At 39.5% G+C, this 6,635-nt stretch overlaps 1 long non-coding RNA gene across 1 annotated transcript in view; it reads left to right on the top strand.

The window, feature by feature from the left end:
* Positions 1–309: 309 nt before the first annotated feature.
* The window catches only part of LOC141279637 (uncharacterized), a 30,663-nt gene continuing 24,337 nt past the window's right edge, over positions 310–6,635 (top strand). The window contains exon 1 of the long non-coding RNA XR_012334219.1: positions 310–381. This is a non-coding gene — a long non-coding RNA (uncharacterized lncRNA). The remainder of the gene's footprint in view (positions 382–6,635) is intronic.

Here is a 6,635-nt window from a genome sequence, read left to right as displayed (position 1 = left end):
ACCATTCCCACAGTGGGAACTGTTCCAGGGACGTAGCCTTGAGAGAGTAAGGAGTTGTTGAGACCATCTGGACGGCATAAGTGCCTGAGCGCAGTTAGGGCCTCTACATAAACTTTAAGATTCTCGCACGTGGGTGTTGAGATCAACTCACCTTGCAGCCACCCAAGACTAACCTCATATGTAAGTTCCCTTGCTTGTTATACATGCCACCTACAAATCCAGAGTGGTCTGCCTCTTTCTTCAGTCTCTCCTTGCCTTCCTTACAGGGGCCAGCTTCAGATTTCACCTGGGAAGCTACCGAGTTTACGAATCAACAAAAGTCTCAGAAGACTGAGTACAAGAAGTATGCTCCGTACAAGAAGGTCATGCTCAGACAGTGGGGTAAGTGGTTAGAACAATCGGGGGCAGATTGAGCATGGAAGGGCTGTGTTAGAATGAGTACACACAAGAGAAGCAGCAGTGGAGGGTGTGAAGGCAGAGACAAAACTGAAGTTTACGAATCAGGACAAAGAGGCCACCATTGAAGATTTGAAGCACGCAGATGTTGTGATTCCTATCACATCTCCATTGAACCTCACCTATTCATCTTGAGCAAAACCCAGACTGATCTTAGAGAATTACAGTGGATTCTTTTAAATTTAATCAAGCTGTGACTCTAATTTCATCTCTGTTCCATATGTGGTTTCTTTTTTTTTTCTTCTTTTAAAATATTTTTACTGACGTATAGTTAATTTACAATGTTGTGTTAGTTTCAGGTGTACAGCAAAGTGATTCAGTTATATATTATATATATAATATATATATTTTTGTAATATATATAAAATATAATATATATTTAATATAATATATATTATATATATTCTTTTTCAGATTATTTTCCACTCTAGGTTATTATAAGATATTGAATATAGTTCCCTGTGCTGTACAGTAGGTCCTTGTTCTTTATCCATTTTATATATAGTAGTCTGTATCTGTTAATCCCAAACTCCTAATTTAACCCTTACCCACCACCCCCCCTTTCTCCTTTGGTAACCATAAGTTTGTTTTCAGTGTCTGTAAATCTATTTCTGCTTCGTAAATAAGTTCATTTGTATCATTTTTTTTAAGATTTCACAGATAAGTGATATCATATGATATTTGTCTTTCTCTGTCTGACTTACTTCACTTAGTATGATAATATCTATGTCCATCCATCCATTTTGCTGCAAATGGCATTATTTCATTTTTTATGGCTGAGTAATATTCCATTGTATAAATATACACCGTATCTTCTTTATCTGTTCATCTGTTGCTGGGCACTTAGGTAGCTTCCATATCTTGACTACTGTAAATAGTGCTGCCATAAACATTGTTTTCATCTTTTCTGGATATGTGCCCAGGAGTGAGATTGCTGGATCATATGGTAACTCTATTTTTAGATTTTTAAGGCATATGTGGTTTCTTTACTGAAGCAAAGGAACACACCTCCTGATATTGGGTAGCCAATTATTGAATTGTTGGATTTTTTTATGTTAGTAAAAGACCACAAAAAGCATATTGCTTTTCATTTACAAAACCAGAAATAAACTTTCACTGTTTTATCTTAGAGCTACATCAATACTCCAGCCCTCTCTTGTAATCTCACCCAAAAGATCATTGATCACTTCTCCATACAAGACTTCATATTAGACCCTCCACTGATATCAGGTTGACAGGAATCAAAATTAGGAAGTAGCAACCATCTTGGATATTTTGGAAGGAAAGAAGCATGTATGTCAGAGGGTGAGAAGTAAATCCCACTGAAATTCAAGGGTCTGGCAGCATGGTGAAATATCTGGGGCATGTTTTAATATTCTTTCCAAGATGAAGGAAGAGTTTCCACGTCTGACTCTTCTTAAAACTAAGAAAAAGATGTAATGCTTAGTGAGCCTCTTTGGAGTTTGGAAGCCACATATGCTTTGGGGAATAATAGAAAGAATGCCAGTTTTGAGTGTGACAAAGCAAGAAACGGCTTCTTCGCAGGTTCCCCTTGCTATATAAGCCACTCTGTCTCTTGGACTGTGTGACCCAGCCAACTCAGTGGTTCTCAAAGTGTTTATAGAAGAGAGGTATGATGTATGGAAAGTCCCTATAGCTGACTCTGTACAGGCTTAACATTTTAGAACAAAACCATGTCGTCTTTAGCAGATAACTATTCTTTTGAGAAAGAACCTTGTGGCTTATCACTGGGACCCATCAGAAAATAAACATTTTTCCAAGGGCCCCTAAGTTTTCCTGTAACCTAGACGTCCATAATGAACTGGAATTGTGTGACTCACTGAAGGATAGAGTCAGGTGTGCATAGAAGTGCCCTACTATCAGGTTGATAGTGAGACGGGGCTCAAACAGTCACTGAAGGCACTGAAGTGGCTCAGATTCCCGAGGCTCCTACTGGTGCTGCTTTGCCTTCTGTCTCTCAACAGTCCCCTCTGGCCTCATGGGTAGTTCCCCGGGATGAGCTGACTAAAGAAGAAAAACCTGGGTCCTGATTTATACATGATTTTACATGATATGCCGAATCTATCCTAACGTAGGTGTTTGAAGCAATATAGCCATATACTAGGGAGGTCTTAAAAGACAGTGAAGAAGGTAAGGTCTTCCAGTGGGCAAAATTTCTAGCCTTTCACATGGTTTCTCATTTTACTTGGTAGGGGAGATATCCAGATGTCCAGATCCACACTAATACATGGGCAGTATTTAACAATTTGGCCAAATGGTTAAAAAAAATTAGGAAGGAACATGATTGGAAAATCAGTAATAAGAGCTCTAGGGGAGAAGTATATGACTAGGTCTTTTCAAATGGGCACAGACTCTGAAGGTATCTTGTAATTGCTCATAAAGAGAAACATCAACAAAAGATGTCTGAATATTCTGGACAAAGCGACACATTCTGTGAATGTCAGTTAGCATCTTTCCTCAGTCACCCCTATCCTTGTACAATGAGCTTGTGAAAAAAGTGGCCATGGAAGCAGGGATGGCGACTGTATACACTCTGCAACACAGACATCTATTCCACTGTGCTGTTCTGGCTACAGGCACTGGTGAGTTTCCAAACTGCCAACAGCAAAGATCAGCCCTGAGCCCCCAATATGGCACGCAGAGTGTAAGCCAGCCATCTGTTTGAAGGTTGGTTGTGTTGGTTGTTTTCTACCATGGAAGGAGCAGCATTTGTTCTTACTAGAATAGATCCTTACTGTGAATATGGATTTGCCTTTCCTGTTCATGTTCAAACACTCCTTCCAAAGAAACTGTGGACTTACAGAATACCTCATTTGCTGTCATCACATTCCACAGAGATTGATTCTGACCAACCAGAAGACTAAAGTGCAGCAATAGGTTTATGCTGATGGAATGCATTGATTTTTCCATGTCTTCCATCACCTGGATCAGCTGAATAGTTAGAATTATGAAATAGCTTTTTAAAGACTAGGTTATAGTGCCAGCTGTTTTGGATAATGTCCTCAAGGCTGCAGAACATGTTCTGAATAGGCAACCTATGTATGGTGCTCTCTCTCCCATAGCTACTAGCCTTTGGGAATCAACTGGAATGTGAGTGATTCTTCTCACTGTTACTTACTGATAATCAACCACTAGCAAAATTTTTGTCTCCTGTTCCCACAATTTTGGGCTACGCTGATTTAAAGGTCTTAGTTTTCAAGGAAGAAATACTTTCACCAGAGGGCCATACTGTTTCCATGAAACTGGAAGCTGAGTCTGCCACCTGGCTCTTTTGGGCTCCTCCCATCACTGAACTATGAGGCGTGAGGCTGCGACCACTGATCTTATTAAGGGGGAATTCAGTTGCTAGTACACAGTAGACACAGGGAGAAATATGTTTGCAACAGAGGAATACTTCTGGAACACCTCTTATTATTACCATGCTTTGTGATAAAAATTAATTGTAAACTACAACCCAATGCAGGCAGTACTGCAAATGGCCAGATTCATTAGCAATGAAGGTTTAAACCATCCCACCCAGCAAAGAAAGCATGACCAGCTAAGCTGTCTTCTGAGGCCAAAGAAAATAAAGAATGGGTATTGAAAGAACATCATAAATACCAAATATGACCACATGATCAGTTGTAGAAATGATGACTATCTAATCTAAGGTATGTTAGCAAATAACATATATCTCAATATTTAATTTACAAGATATCAAAACTGGTGTGTGACTCAGCTAGAAGAGAAATGAACATCACCCAGATATGGATGAATTGACTTTGTCTATGCTTTGGGGTGGAAGATAAATGTGTTTTGGTTGTAATAGGAATGACACCATGTTAGATGGATTTTGCTGTTCTCTTTATTTGTAAGTTAAGTACGATTAAAAGAGGTGTGTATGTGTCATGCTGACAGGGAATGGACTCTGCTAGATTGTGGTATATCAGTGTGGTTAAGCTGTGAACTTTATTTTCTAGAATCCTTTTTCCTCCTTGGTTCTATATTAGAAGTAAAAAGTAAAAAGGGAATGTTACTCCAGGTTTGGAAGGAGCTATCACTCAAGCAAGGTAATTTCATTGAGATCCAGTGGTGAGCAGATAGGCAGTAGCCAGCAGATCCCAGCTTGCCTTCAGTCTCCTCTGGACCACCTTCCAGGCCGCAGGCTCTGTTGTTTAATGGCAGCCTTAGGTCCACCCCCAGATACCTCCTACAGATCCATAAAGGTGGAGCTACCCAGTGGCAAAAGCTTTACACAGGCCCCTCCCTGAATCCCCTTTCATGATTCCATTTGGTGACTAGACATGCTTTGTTCCCCTGCTTTCCCTGCAAGTGCCATCTTACGTCACGGATGCACACATTTGTACCCAGATCCCCAGACTCTGAGGTGTTTCAAATGAACAGAGTCATTTTAGAATGTTCCTAGAGCTGACTCCAGAGCCTTGGCCCCAGGTAATTCTTTTCCTCCACTTCTCATCATTGCTTATGCTTTCCATACCCATACCTGATAGCCGCTTACCCAAGAAGCCTGAAACTGTTACTGAATTCAAGTTTTTGATTTAAGTGGGTGAATTGAGGGTGGCCTCTAAAAATCCTCATCCTTCTTGTTTCAAAGTCCAACCTTCTCTTTAGCTGCCTGCCAGCTGATCCAGTCTGAGACTCACTCCCAGATCCAGTTCACCTCAGTGATAAGGGCTGAAATAATTTAACAACGCCATCTCCTTCGGTAGGTAGCTTTCTGAAGACTCCTCACTCTGGTCCCAAGGTTGAGATAAATGCTTTACAGAGACTCTAAATAAAATGATCATTGTTCATGATATTTAAATATTAAGCATATCAAATTTTTTTCTCCTGGAATAAGATAGGGCTCATTCTGTCAAATCTTTCCTTTCCCTTTTGAAAGCATTCATAAATAATTTATACTTTATATAAGCATAGACAAGCCATGCATATTGCAGTTTTAGGTACCAGACTTTCTCAGAGCTGACCAAGTGGTAGGTACAATTAGGGTAAAATTAATAACAAAAATTGCCCTGTCTTTAAGCCCCTCTAGATTAATTGCTGGAACCTTAAGCCAACCCTTCCTGAAAAAACCCCATTGCGGCCACAGCCTCTTTGTACTCGGTTTCTGATATTTTCCTCTCTGTTGCTGCTTCAGTTTCTCCTGGGGCTTCTCCAAGCTTTGTGTTAATTGACCTTTCATAGTCTTGGCCGCTGCTCCAGTCACACTGCCCTAAGATTTCATTCTTCTCTTCATCGCTGCTGTTAACCTTATCACAGATGGCCTAATCCAGCCCCTAATGATGGCATCACTAAAATAGCGGAAGGACCCTCTCCCAACATTATTACAATGTTTTATCAGGTCCCACACTGAGATACCTTTAATTCTATTTCTTTTAGAACTCCAAGTAGCTCATGAGCTCTATCATTTGACTCATTTTAATTTTATTGCATAGAGTACTGCTTAGAATCCTGGTACAAAATCTCCCAGGAGCTAATTTGAAAAACAATTTCCTTCTTGATAATCTCTTCTCTGTCTCCCTCTCTTCCCACAGATACCCAATTAGTATCCCTGAATAGAATCAGTACATTCTAACAGTTTCCTCAGAGTGAATTTTTTCTCCATTGACTTTGTTTTCGAAGTGCAAAGATACCTTTAATTTACTCTGTATTCTCAGAACCTGCTTTCCAGAAACGTCTGCCTTTACTCAGTACCCTCTAAAAAGGCTCTTTAATCCTTCAGAGATTTATCCTCACTTTTGCTAGCATGCCCTGATGTATTCTGAGATGCCAAAGTGCTAATAATGAGCCCAGATTAAGACTCCCTCCTGGTGTCCTAAATATATATGTTCATCAAACTGTAAGTTCTGACATTACCATTGGGCTTAGAGCAGCCACTAACTGTGTTTTCAGGTAATTTACAAGGTATTAGATGACATATAAAAAGAAAAAGACTGTACCTGGGTGCCTATATGAAATGTATAATTAGACAATAAAGTCATTTTATAATTGTATACATTGAAAATACCAATCCTTTGATTTTATTTTTCCTAGCTGACAGAAAAGAAAATATCAAAACAGGTATTTTGCTTGTATAAGTAAAATATTCCTATTACATAGTAATGTATACCACTATGAAATAAATGGTACCCAGTGACACGTTGGAAAAATAACTTTAT

The sequence above is a fragment of the Tursiops truncatus genome, chromosome 10 (genome assembly GCF_011762595.2).
Source record: "Tursiops truncatus isolate mTurTru1 chromosome 10, mTurTru1.mat.Y, whole genome shotgun sequence".
In the NCBI taxonomy this organism is placed as follows: Eukaryota; Metazoa; Chordata; class Mammalia; order Artiodactyla; family Delphinidae; genus Tursiops; species Tursiops truncatus.
This window is presented reverse-complemented; position numbering and strand designations above follow the sequence as displayed.